Source organism: Amblyomma americanum, chromosome 1 (genome assembly GCF_052857255.1).
Source record: "Amblyomma americanum isolate KBUSLIRL-KWMA chromosome 1, ASM5285725v1, whole genome shotgun sequence".
Taxonomy (NCBI): Eukaryota; Metazoa; Arthropoda; class Arachnida; order Ixodida; family Ixodidae; genus Amblyomma; species Amblyomma americanum.
In genome coordinates this window covers 228,403,252-228,416,808 of record NC_135497.1, presented here as the reverse complement: position 1 = coordinate 228,416,808, position 13,557 = coordinate 228,403,252, and the positions used below count along the sequence as shown (strand labels likewise).

The following is a 13,557-nucleotide window of genomic DNA, read 5'->3' as shown; positions in this document are numbered from 1 at the left end:
TTACCCAAAGTGTGATGTCATCTGCATAGAACGTGTGATGTAGGTCTGGTATTTGTGCCAGTTTGGGGGGAATTTTGATGAGGGAGAGGTTAAAAAGGAAAGGGGACAGGACGGAGCCCTGTGGCGTGCCTTTACTTCCTAGTTTGATTGGGGCAGACTCTATTGTTCCGACCGTTATCACTGCTGTTCTGTTAGTGAGGAAGGATCGGATGTAGTTGTACGTCCTTTCTCCGGGGTTGATTTCTGACAAGTTTGTCAAGATGGCTTTGTGGGTGACGTTGTCGAAAGCTTTAACAAGGTCTAAACCCAATGTTGCTTTCGTTCCTGTTCCCTCGTCAGCTTCAATTATGTCCTTGTTAAGCTGCAAGAGAATGTCCTGGGTAGATAGTTGGGCCCTGAATCCTAACATTGTTTCAGGTAGGAGGTTCATGTCCTCCGCATAGTTTTGGAGCCTATTGAGGATGACATGCTCCATGAGTTTGCCTAGGCATTTAATGAAATTGGGCGTAGATTCTCAGTGCTGAGTTTCTTACCCGCTTTAGGAATAAAAGTGATTTTCGCGTGTTTCCACTCTGGTGGTATGTTGCCTGCATGCCAGTATCTGTTCATAAGGTCTGTAACCGCCGCGATCGACGTTGCGTCTAAGTTCCTGAGTCTTATTTGTTACTTTGTCTGGTCCTGCCGCAGATGTTGTCCGCAGTTTTCCAATTGCGTACCAGACCTCTGCGTCTGTGATGTCTGCGTCTAAATTTGGATTAGGAGTCCCCCGGTAGTCTGGTTGTGTGGTACTATCATCCGTGTTTAGATAACGTTCTGCTAGCTCTTTGATTAGGTCTTCAGTTGTACCCTCATATTTATGTATGAGTCTGTACAGTTGACTTTGTTGCACGGGACGTGTTTGTTCTGGATCGAGCAGGTGTCTTAGAAGATGCCATGTCTTCTTATTTCCGAGCTGTCCATTGACGCTTTCACATATTTGGTTCCATTGTTGTGTTTGGAGAGTAAGTGTATGTTCCTCGATTCGCCTCTCGATTTCAGCGATCTTTTTGCGTAGTCGCTTGTTGTGTTTTTGTTGCTTCCAGCGTTTTTGGAGGCCTTTTTGTGCCTGCCACAGGTGTAACAGTTTTGAGTCTGCAATCTGCTCCTCCTTCTCAACTGGCACCACAACGCTAGTGGAGCTGACATCCTCATTCAGGGAGATAACCCAGTCGCTAAGGTTAGCTTCCTAACGCCACTTACGCCGTTCAAATCAAGCGCGCAGGATGCGGGTCACGTGACAGGACACGTTTCATCCGGGCACTATGCGACCACGCCGTCCCTTCGGGCGTGCTGCTGTGCCGTTTGTGTGCTGACGTTCGGAGGAGGTTTTGTGTTATTGATTTCAAAATCGCTGCTTTAAACTCGTGTTTGGGTTGACTGGTGATCGTAGTTTTGGGCGCCGCTTGCAGAACAACCTCCAGCCCTTCGTGTAATTCGCGAAAAAGTGACCGCGCCGGGAAGCCTGCTGACTTTTTGTCTTGGACTGTACTACGTTGGACTTCGGCAGTGACTGCTACAACCAGACTTGGACATCAACAATGGAAGCCGCTGCGTCTTTTTGCTTACCGGAACCGCATTACAAAAGAAGAAAGCGGAAACTGGAAGGCGTTGAGTCTTCGTTTTCAGGTAAGTCCCGTAATGCTGCGCAGGAATGCGCGCAATTTGCCTCCGCACAAATTAACTAAGGAGAGAACGGAAGGGCTGAGGCGCTGTCGCGTTTCCAAACCCGGCGACATTGTGCACTGTTATTTCTGCGGTGGCAAGATGCACTCTACACTGAGTCACTAACTACCTGGCCCGTCTGTGTTCATAATGCATCCGTTTCGACGCGAACGCCGTGAAAACAACCTAAAGGAAGTGTCTAGCGTTCCGTCCAGACGGAACATTTGCTGCTGCTGCAGTTCCGACCAGACGGAAATATTTACTGCAGCTAGAGTTCCTTTATGTTACTCCTTTATGTTAATTTCAAGCCGACGTCCCGATGTGCCTGTGTCCTTTATGTTACGTTCAAGCCGACGTCCCGATGTGTCGGTGTCGAAGCCGTTGTCAGCGAAGCCAGCAAACAAGCCAGTGAAGCTGGCTGAGAGGAATAATTAGAGAGCAGTTACGTAGTTGAAACTATTAAAAAAGTTCTAGAAGCAGCAATCAGCAAAGTCTGGTGAAAGTTATTGCTTGTTTTTTTTTTTAAACATGCTAGCCATGCCAAACATAAAGTAACTCTAAAGTCGCATCTTTCACCCTTCCGTCCTCAGTTTTTCGCGTTGTTTTCGTGTAACTTCTACTGTAATATCAAACGAATAAGCAAGCTGAACGTCGTGATAAATGTGAGCATTGTTCGGGGAAACTGTAATTTCAGAGGAACCGAAGTGAACAGGCATGCATGTCTCACCATGCCGCGGCAAAGGGGTATGTGCACTAAACAATATTTTCTGACCTGGGTCTTGTCTTCCGAGCGTATAATTAGGAGAAGTAGTGGAATGACGATGAGCCCAGGTCATCTTGAAAACAAATTTTCGTGTAGCAAAGAAAAGGCAATGGCGCGGAAATCCTGCCACTCGAAGAGCCACTCGTTATACAGCTGCCGCTGTTTCAATTTCGGGTTGGTGGCGAAAGATGGCTCTTTTCATCGATGACAGGTGATGTTTATCGCTTTAGAGTGCCATTTGCCTTCCATACTTGCTTTTAATCTAACTGATCTATAGCACAGCCACGTTTCATCTACACAGCACGAGAGAAACGCCTGGCGATCGAGAAAGACGAATGCAGCAGCGCATGTGACAAGTGCTGTTAGAAGTCAACTGCACCAAGCATCACGAATAAAAGCCCATTCAGGCATAATCTGAGACAGTACGGAACAGTACTTGATACGCTCCGTCGAAAAAGCAGTACCATATACATTTTGGACGCGCTAATGTGAACCAGCAGAACAGCGACGGCACCTCACCAGATTGTGGCCTCTCCCTAGCTCGCTCCGGTTCGGTCTAAACATAATTCGGTATAAATGGTCCCTGCATTAAAGTCGGCTGCTTAATGAAGGTTTCCACCTTTTCTTTCTTAAATTTATCCCCCGTTCATGGTATAACTTGGGCTTAGAGCGCGACTACGTGCATCACAACGAAGAGCAGAGTTGACGACGCTAGCGCAACAGGACGACACAGTTGAGCAGACGAGGCTCCGTGTGTGCAGCGAAGTTCTGTCGTCTGCTAGTGTCGTCCCATAGCGATCCAATGGACCCTTATTTTCGAAACATCTTTCCCGAGGACTTGGCTGCTCTCCTCATGCAGTTGACGGCGCAACAGGTAGGCACTGTCACGAAGAAAGTCGAAAACGTCGAAAAGACAAAATGCTAAGCGGAAAACGAAAACTAAAACTGAAAAACCGTGCTGAGGTCTGATTTCGTGCACTGTCAAAGGCTGACTTCCGGGACATGCCGCCCAACTTCCGGTGGCTTCACTTTCGAGCGCCCGATGCGGCATCCAGCCTCCTAGTGGAGATCAGTGGCCACAGCCTAACCCACTTTCCTCCATGGCCTAACCTAAAATTAGAGTGAACTAGAAGATAGAGTGTGTCAAACGCCTATGCCGCCTGTGTATCAAAATTGAGGCAAAGAGAGAGTAATTTCCGCTAGGATCGCTGCGAACGTTATCCTTCCCTAGGTGCCTTTTTAAGGGCGGCAAAAGCAGCGCGCTGCGTAGCGTAGTAGTTCGTGAACTCGCTTCACACCCGGTGGGGCTGTGGGGTTGGGCTGTTGTGGCTTTTATAATTATGGTTTTTATTTCTTTATTTTGATTTGCTTTTACGTCTAAGGTTTCAACTGCTTTTGCGCCGAATGGATGACACTGCTTTTGCTACGATTGAGTGACACTGCTATTGCTAAGATTTTGTTTGGTTTATCTTTCTACAGTTGAATCCCAGCACAATGAATGCCGCTTCAACGAAATTTTCTCCTCAACAAAGTATTTTTCATTCCCCGCAAAATCCCCATAGGAGTTAATGTATTAAAATTCCCTCGAAAACGAATTACTTTGTGAGCACTCATTCGCTTCTACGAATTTTTTGGGAGCCTTCACCGGTCAGTGGCCCGCCTTTCTTAAAAAGTTGGGTGTTGTACGAGATTATTCCCTGCTAAACCAGTGGCTTGGAGCAGCTAAATAATTTACGGAATGTATGTTTAATAGATATTCATGTATTCTCTGTTAAAAAATTTGGTTGGGAGTCGTTTATTCGTCATAGGAAAGCAACGAGGGGACTTGCAGGTGCCGTGCGGAGGCCGCCGGCCGTACGAGGGCCAAAGACGAATTCAACTCTAGTCGCCAGCTGGGCAGTGAAACGCGACTGCTGGCAGTGAAACGCACGCAGGCCAAACTCACAGATTTCTGGCAATAAAACTATGTTTTGCTGGAGTTATTGCCTTGCATTTTTGGTTAATTTCTCGACAGCGAAATTTCGCGACTACGAAATTTCTCGCGCGTCCCGTCGATTTCGTTGTAGCGGGATTGAACTGTATTATAACCTAGTGCTTTGTGCAATCTTTGCATAAGCTAGCGGTTTAAGCGAATTGTAGATAAGCCTTCTGCATTTTGTTTTTAATCCTGTAATTGGTATATTACTTGTTACTAGGTTGTGAGCGATAGAACGGTGAATGAGGGTTATAATGTGCCCCTTTTGTTCCAATAAACAGTTGGTAGTGTGCGCATGTGTTGTCTTTTTCTTCCTTTGGTTGTCTTCGTTGCGCCGAAGTTTTTTAAGTCATGCATCAACCCGAAAACTAAACATTTTGACAGATTTTCCTGTCTGGTTGGGTTTGAAGATTTATAATGAACTGCACATCTCCAACCAAAAATTTTAACTTAACCCAACGTTTCGAAGCCGACTCGGCTCCTTCATCAGGGGTGAATGAGGGCAGTAGCTAGCGTCTTTTAAGTATGGAGGGGAAGGGGTAAAAAAAAATGACTGCCGTGACGCGAAAGGCGCGGGGGAGGGGGTTTAGGCTGTTAGTCACCCTGGCGCATTGTAGGGAGGTGGTGAATGGCGACATATTTTCGTTGAGTTGAAGAGCCGAGTCCCTGGGCATATACTGGGGACAGGTTTCCTTTTGTGCGGTTGATATTGTTTGGTTGATATTGTTCGGGTGGTTTGGATATGCCAGGATTCCAGAAGGAGCCTTTTGTGGTAATTTGTTTCGGTTCCGAGGATGCGGGTTTCTTCGAAGTTGATTCTATGGTCGGAGTCCTCGGAATGTTCGGCTACTGGATTGCGCTCTCTTGCGAATTTGCGGACGTCGTTTTTATGTTGCCGAATTCTTTCTTTGAAATTTTTGGTTTCGCCGATGTAGCTTGCGTCGCAGTCGATGTAGCTTGCGTCGCAGTCGGCGCATGGAATTTTGTAGACAATGCCTTGGGTTCTTTCTCTCGGCGGCCGGTCTTTGGGAACAGGTAGGCAAAGCGCAACAGTGTTTGTGGGCTTGTGCGCAATCTGGAGACCCGATTTTTTCAGGATTCGGGTGATGGTTTCACTGACATCTCCGACATAAGGTAAAGTGATGTATTTTGGTGGTGGCGTTGGTCTTTGTGCGTTGATTTCTTGACGAATGTTCTGTATTTGACGTCGAATGGTTTTTTGTATAAAGTCTTTTGGGTAGCCGTTCATGAAGAGTTCTTTGAATACCGTTTGTTGTTATTTTTTTCTGTCAAGTTCTGTGCTGCAGCGTGTCTCAACTCTTCTGAACAGCGTCTTCACCACTGATGCTTTATGGACAGTCGGGTGGTTCGAAGAGTAGTGGAGATACTGGCCTAAGTGAGTTGGTTTGCGGTATACGGAGAATTGAAGGGTATTTTGGTTTCGAGACACGAGGACGTCCAAAAACGGCAGGGAGTTTTCTTGTTCCACCTCTAGCGTGAACTGAATGTCAGGTTCTGCGGAGTTTAAATGCCGAAGGAAATTTTGAGTCTCCGATCTTTTGATGACGGCGAAGCAGTCGTCGACATACCTGAGGAAAATCTTTGGTTTCGGGTGGAATGAGTTGAGGGCTCGTTGTACGATGTGTTCCATGGTTAAATTGGCTATGACGACAGAGATGGATGCTCCAATTGGTGTTCCTTTCACTTGTCGGTAAAATTCCCCGTTTGACGAGAAGTATGTGTTTGATAGGCACAACTCCAGCACACATCATTTACATTCAGTGGGGTTCGTGCGCTGAGTGTGTCTGTGTCGTCGCGTTGTAGGGTGTCTCGGGTAGCGGTCACAAAAGGTTCCTTCTGGAATCCTGGCATATCCAAACCACCCCATACAATATCAACGGCACGAAAGGAAACCTGCCCCCAGTATGTGCCCACGGACTTCCTCTTCAACTCAACGAAAAAGTCACCATTCACCACCTCCCTGCAGCGGGCCAGCGTGACTAACAGCCTAAACCCCCTCCCCCGCGCCTTTGGCGTCACAGCTGTCATTCCTTTGGCACCCCCCCCCCCCCCCCCCCTCCATACTTAAAAGGCCTCAGTCAACCCTGATGAAGGAGCCGAGTCCGCTTCGAAACGGGTTAAAATCTTCGGTTGGAGATGTGCAGTTCATTATAAATGCATCAATTCGCGCCCCACACCTGGCCGTCGCAGCGTACTTCTGCGTGGCGCACTCTGTGCAGCTCGCAGACGTCAAGCTGAACGAAACAATTCCCAGCACTGTTTGAAAGGAGTGTTTGTCTTACCCATCTGCTAAAAGCACAGATCCGAGCTTGGAGAGTAACGTCGGGTGTGCTCTAAACGCGCATTCAAAGTTGGCGCTGCAGGTGGCACGGAGATTCTGGGGCCGTTTTATTTGACGGGAGCAGCAAGGCAACGCTTCACAAACTTCAGTTTCGTTTTTTTTTTTTTTTTGCTACCACGTCTTGTTTGCACTAAAACAAACTGATTTAAAATAAAATAAGAAAAGAAAAAGTTGTTCGTTCAGCGGGTATCGAATCCTGGTCTTCCGCGCGTGAAGAGGGTTCTCTAACCGCTATGCCACGCAGCGCGCGGCTTCTGCTGCCCTTAAAAAGGCACCTAGGGAAGGATAATGTTCGCAGCGATCCTAGCGGAAATTGCCCTCTTTTTGCCTCACTTCTCGGCTTTTGTTTGACACACACTAACTTTAGTTCACTCTACCTAAAATCATTGTTCGACGTGGTTGTGCACTGCTGCCTGCATGCATGTTTTTCTTCATTATCCGCTCGCAGCGGTTTGCCGAGCTAACCGCCCGGCTTGGTTGCCGGTAGCGCACGTCATTCGGTCTCTGACGCGTCAAGGCTCGACATCCGATGTACTCTGGTAGATACGACTTCGACTTGTGTTCGCTGCAGCAGATTGTGCAACACCAGGCCAAGCGACATGTCACCGTGGCGAGCAGTTAATCGCGTTGGAATGAAAAGCAGAATGAACACATCGTCCCCCAAAGCTGGACAGTCAGTGCAGTCGCCTCGCAGTGGTGTGTTACAAGCTCAAGAAGCCGCTGACAGTAACAGGCTACATGTACACGTATTAGTGTAAATGGAGGAGTGATGCGGCTTCCCCAATGGGAAAACTGCCTATTCGATCATCAGTGTAGCTGTAAAATGCTAGTGGCAGGCGACCGTGAAGAAAAAAAAATCATTGTTGGACGTTTAAGAATCATCAGCCCGAAAATAGGTGCGCATTGTAGGCTTTTTATACAGCCCTTCCAGGTTAATTATTTTTGAAGAACCCTAAACACTGCAGAGCTTATCGTGGAGACAAGTGTGAGCAAGTGAACTCCGTCTGTTTAAAATTTGCCTTGTGTTTATGTGAAAGGCCAGCAGTATGAATCCTTACCCATAAGTGCAAGTCATTGTGGGTACTTCATCTTCCAGAGAATGCACAGACTGAAATTGAAGTTATGTTATTCAGGTGAAGTGCCCGCTGTTCAATAGCGAAGAGGCCTGAAAAGAGCTGTCATTGAGGAGGATGTCTCCGCTGTCCAAATGTGGGGCTGTTCTCCTTGTCTGTGCCCGTTCAACGTGTATTGCAGAGCACATGTATGTATTGAGCTTTCTAAAGTGTGTTCTTCTAGGCCTCGATGTTGAGATCAGTGTGTTGCACTAGTCTGCTTTGAACCAGTGTTGGCTGCATATGTTGGCATTCCCCTTTGAAATAGTATACGTGCATTTCTTTTCACTAGGGCGACATCAAATCTTACAACTTTTATGCTCAGTATGAAGTGATGGGTCTACAGAGCAGCATTTTAAGGTGATATTACAGCAGGAGGACAACCTACTCTAATACCTGTGTCACGTAGCACTCCTCATAAACACCTGAGCAGTAGGATAACTCTGTCATCCTTCAACTGTAACGTCAGTGTCACATGGCACTTCTTAGAGACCTTTCCAACAAAGGCATCTGATTTCACTTGAGGGGCAAAATATGAAAGGCATCATAGTGCAGCTAAAGAAGTAATTTAACTTTAAGCCTTACTCGGACCCGCTTTGCTGACAACTTCTCTCGTAAGGGGCCACAGATTTTATTCTGGCTGCTATGTATGGCCTCTTACTGTATTTACAATATTTTTAATGCCCCCAGATCTGAGTGCAAAGTAAGTACTGTCTACTGTCTTACAGTCTATACACAGAAAAGCTAAAAGTGGTAAATGGAAAATGGTGCATGCTAAGTAGTCATATTTGCATCACCCTGCATGTTCTCCTCAAAACGTTCCCTCAGTGAGGTTTGGTGCTTTCTTTACTATTTCAGTGAATATACTTGTTCTAATACACATATATTCCACAAGGAGCTTGCAGTGACCTTGTTTGCTCAGCTGTTTGGCTTGCTACCTGATGGCATGGTTAAACAAAACTCGAAAAGAACAGCGTATAAGGCATGAATGCATGCTGCACTCACAACTGTTTACAGTATCAGTTTTCCCTAATATATGGGTTGTATTGCACATACTCAGAAATAGAATAGAGCCGAGTACAAAAAAAAGCAAACCGAAAAAAACATGCTAAAATATTACCTGTTTTTCTCATGCACCTAGCGGCAATGGTCGTAGTGAAAAATGGCATAGCGATAACAAACCATTTGACTTGTAACATGCACACGTTTTTAGAAATACTAGATTCTTGGTGTGCTTCTGCCACACTAAGAAACTGCATTGCCTTGCTTGCTCTGCATCTTGATCTCAGAAGAACCAGTGCTAAAACGACAACAGACAAGATAGAAGGAGGATGACAGACACAGAGGCGCTAAACTTTCAACTTTGAAAGTTCAGCGCCTCTGTCCATGTCGTCCTCCTTCTGTCTTTTCAGTTGTCCTTTTTGCGATGGTTCTTCTGAGATCATGGCTTACCAACTAGTGCAACAAGTTCTGCACCTTGACAATACTAAGGCCATCATGTTTTGTTCTGATGGCCAATGCTTTGTAGTGCTGGTTATTGCATTACTATTTCTACTTCCTCTGCCTACTAGTATGTCATTTGTGTTACAGTTCCTGGTTTATCACATTTAAATTTTTTTAAGTATTTCACATTTCAATGTTATCAATTTACAGAAGCAGCAGTGTTTATTGCTGCTTGCTGTCTTTATGTTGGTCACTTTAAATGCATTCTTTGTGTCCTGTTTTCATGTGTTTTTTTTGTGTTGCATAATGCACCGTTTTTCCGTTTCTGCATCCCTTTTCTCTTTTTTTTCCACCAATATTCACAAGTGGCTAGCATTTTGAGGACATGTTACATTACTGCAGGTTAAGCAGAATTAGTGCCTTCCTTGATAATGACATCTGGAAGAGCTGGAATTGCAGAATTGCTCTTAGCAGGCCCAGCCTCTTGTGTGAAACACAGGCAGGGCTCCTGTTGTTGCATACTATTTTTTATTTTTGAGTGTTTGCTACTACACACACTAATCTGGTACTTTTCATAAGCATGAAGTCATTTTCTAAATGATTTGTACAGTTAAAGTTGCAAACATAAAAAAAACAAAGCACGCAGTTACCTTTTGTATCTCTCTGCTACCTGAGCGTACTACTACTCCACGACATCATCAAGCCGCCGCGGTGGCTGAGTGGTCATGGCGCTCGGCTGCTGGCCTGAAAGACGCGGGTTCGATCCCGGCCGTGGCGGTTGAATTTCAATGGAGGCGAAATTCTAGAAGCCCTTGTGCTGTGCGATGTCAGTGCACTTAAAAGAACCCCAGGTGGTCGAAATTTCCGGAGCCTTTCACTACGGCGTCCCTCATAGCCTGAGTCACTTTGAGACGTTAAAACCCGCCATAAATGACACCACCAATATCAAGGTGTAGGTTTTGTGTTGATTTAAAATTGTAAATGTTTTTTTACTTCTGTTCTTCAACAGGCATTAAAGCGTAGTGCCATATGACACTATGCAATCAACAAATGCAATTAATGTTTTATTCCTGGCTGTGAATATAGCATCGAATTTTTATGTATGTGTTCTTCCTGTAGGTATGCATTTATTATTTTGAGATGGAGAAGCCTATATACACACCCTGGACGAAATCCCAAAACATTCCTCAAGAGGGCCGAGACAACGGCCTGGTCAAGAGAACCAGTGGCGCAACGCAGCATCATTGGCAACTGCTCAGGAGGGTGACATTGGAAGGCAAGAAAGAGGCTCTGCAGAAGGCACTCACTCAAGCGAAAATGGATGCACTCACAGGTGATTACTGGTTTTAGCTGGATTTAGCACAGAAGCATATATTCACTCCTTCAATGTATTCGAGCATTGCAACTCAGGTTTTGTTAGTGGTTTATTAAGAAGCGCAAGACAAAGGATGACAAACATACGGGGCAGGAGCTAGTGACTAATTCATTGTAGGTATGTCATCATGTGAAGGTTTGCGTGCAGGAGGTTAATTGATAGGCACAATTGGTAGCTCGTGTGAAGGATAATATAAACAGCTTAAATGATGAGGCTCTGAGAGCAATTTGGCAGTGCATAAGCAGTCGAATTAGCCAGGAATTAACAACTTTTCATGAACACTTAGCTGTCATGCTTTAGAAAGAAGGCTTGACAGTCATGTGTTGTCAAGCTTGGGATTTTAGAAGCGTTGAGACCTAAGGGATTCTGATTCAGTGTGGGCATTCATAGGTGTCACATTTTCATCTTCTTTTAGTGCTCCAGTTGATTCCACTTAATCTGTGACAAAAATGAGTAAAGCATACAACTTGTAGCTATCACTAAGAGCATTTTCCAAGAAAAAACTTGAAATGGGTGTTGGCTGACCTATTATCTAGCTCTTATGCATGCATTGTTGCAATTTATGTTCTAATTACCTTGGGCTACTTCAGTTTACATGTCAAAAATTTGTGGCTAGGTTTTACTCAAGCAGAGGTGTGCTGGAGCCAATGCTTGCTATCCTTCAGGACCGCTTTTTGTGGCTAGGCAGGCAAGGAGAGGGACGGGGCTTCGTTCCATTGTCATGGGGAGTGGCCTATCTCAGCTTTGGCCACATTCTTTAACCCACCCCCCACAGTTCGTGGACAAAGGTGCACCTCCTTCCCTTTCCGGCCTACTTTGGCTGCATACCCTCAAAAAGCTGTCCGCGAGTATAGCTAGGTCTGCTGCACGCTTTGTAAAATAGTTTATGCCATTAAATATGACAGCATATCATGGCCACTTTGTGCTACACTTAGCAGGGACGTCCCAGCGTGGTTCTGTAAAGAATCAGCTGGAAGCGCTTGGGATACCTCATGTATATGGTGGGAGAGGAATGCTACTTTTGCGTCATGTACTTAGCATGGCAGTAAAAACGGCTGCCTTGGAAAAGGTGCCTGTCTGCCGTACAAAGTCTGCACAGGTTAAAGAACCATCAATGGTCTAAATTAATCCAGAGCCTTCCACTGCGGGGTCACAAAGCGACACAATTCGCAGTTTTACTACCAGCCTTTCTGCAGGGTGTGTTTCCTGCAAGTGATCTGCCTGCTCTGAACCAGTCAGTCACCTTGTTAAGGTTATTCATATAAATTTTGTCCACTCAGACATTTTTTATAGCTCAAGAATTAACACATGGATGGACCAACAGAAGTTCATCTTGCCTCAAAGCAGGGGGTGCCAGACACCATAGCGGATAGTGCCCAGTAAGCGTACTCTGTTGTGAGGTTTTGTATGTGTGCAAGTGCCTGCAGGTACTGTGCAATGAACTTCCGAAGATGCTCTTGATCTGTACAACAGGCTATACCTAAACAAAACAGGAGTGCTCAGACAGCTTTGGTTTGCATATACTCATCGTAAAAAATAATCTGTCAGCTTTGGCTTGTATACCTGCTATGGTTTTCCAAGTGGCAGGGTTCAGAGCAGCTTGTTCAGTCTGCATTCAGTTGCATAGAAGCAAGGTTTCCTTTTCACTGCTTAACGTTTTAGCCTTGTAGCATTGAGTGTGGCACAATGCTTGATATAAATTTGCACAACTTTACTTCCACATTCCTCTAGTCAACATTTGATGCTTCTCTGCCAAAATAGCAATGAAGAATGGTCTTCTAATAGAAACAGCCAGCCAGCGCTTTACTGTTCAGCACCCTGTGGAGATGCAAAAAGTGTCGGTTCAAGGATTTTTTCACCATGAAATGTACTCATATCAAATCTGTCTTAACACGAACTACAGCATATATCGATTTGTGAACATCTTTATGAGCGTCTTATAAACATTTCTCTAATTTCTCCCAAATTTTGTGTCCTGCAGCTGTTTTTTCATGTTGTCAGTTTATTTCTGCAGGTTGCAAAGCAATAGAACCTGTGGGCCTAGTAGCAAAAGAAATTATATGATATGCTAGATGTTTTCCATTGTCTCAAAAACCATGCAATATTAGTTGCAACATCATAAATATGGCAGAAACTCAGGGCCTGAAGCAGTGAGAGCCTGTAAATATTAGAAATTAGCTGTAAATGCAAAGAAAAAAGCACACTGATATTAAGTTGGGTGCATTACGTGAGAAGCATTAATTTACTATAAAGCAGAAGGCTCAATCTGTTCACACTCATATTTAATCGGTTCAGTCATATTGAGTGTGGAATACATGTTTGCATCACTGCACTAAATTTGATGGTAGCACTTGGTATTTACCTTTGCACTGAGATCACTATGGTGGTGCCTTTCATAATAAACATAATTTTTGTCTCTTAATCTTCAGGCATTGTGGCTACACACAGCTGGATTCAAGCTGCCATCAAGACAATGAAAGATATTTCACTTTCTAGGAAAAGACGCACGCTATGACACAAGGGGCCTCCAGCGTGACTCAGCCACTGCTTTCGCCTACCAATAAAGCTAAGGGTGCTCTTGGGCAAATATGAGCGCTTTTTTCTTCTTTCAATACATGCTTGCTCTTCATGCTTGACGTGAACACGAATCGCGTGATTATGTGCATGCTCCTATCTACTATTGTGCTCAAAATTAAGAGACCCCTGTGAGCGCGTACCGAACTGTGCCAAACTGCATGCGGGTGCCGCCTGATGAAGCAGTCCTGTTGGTGAGACCGGTGCCCATATGCAGTTTGGCACGTTTCAGCTTACACTTGTGGTGGTCTC

At 45.2% G+C, this 13,557-nt stretch overlaps 1 long non-coding RNA gene across 1 annotated transcript; it reads left to right on the top strand.

Annotated features, from left to right (window-relative positions):
• Positions 1-1,284: 1,284 nt before the first annotated feature.
• On the top strand, positions 1,285-13,318 carry LOC144114729 (uncharacterized). The gene is made up of 4 exons (XR_013311104.1): positions 1,285-1,665; positions 7,935-8,062; positions 10,476-10,689; positions 13,161-13,318. It is a non-coding gene; the product is annotated as an uncharacterized LOC144114729 (long non-coding RNA).
• Positions 13,319-13,557: the final 239 nt, after the last annotated feature.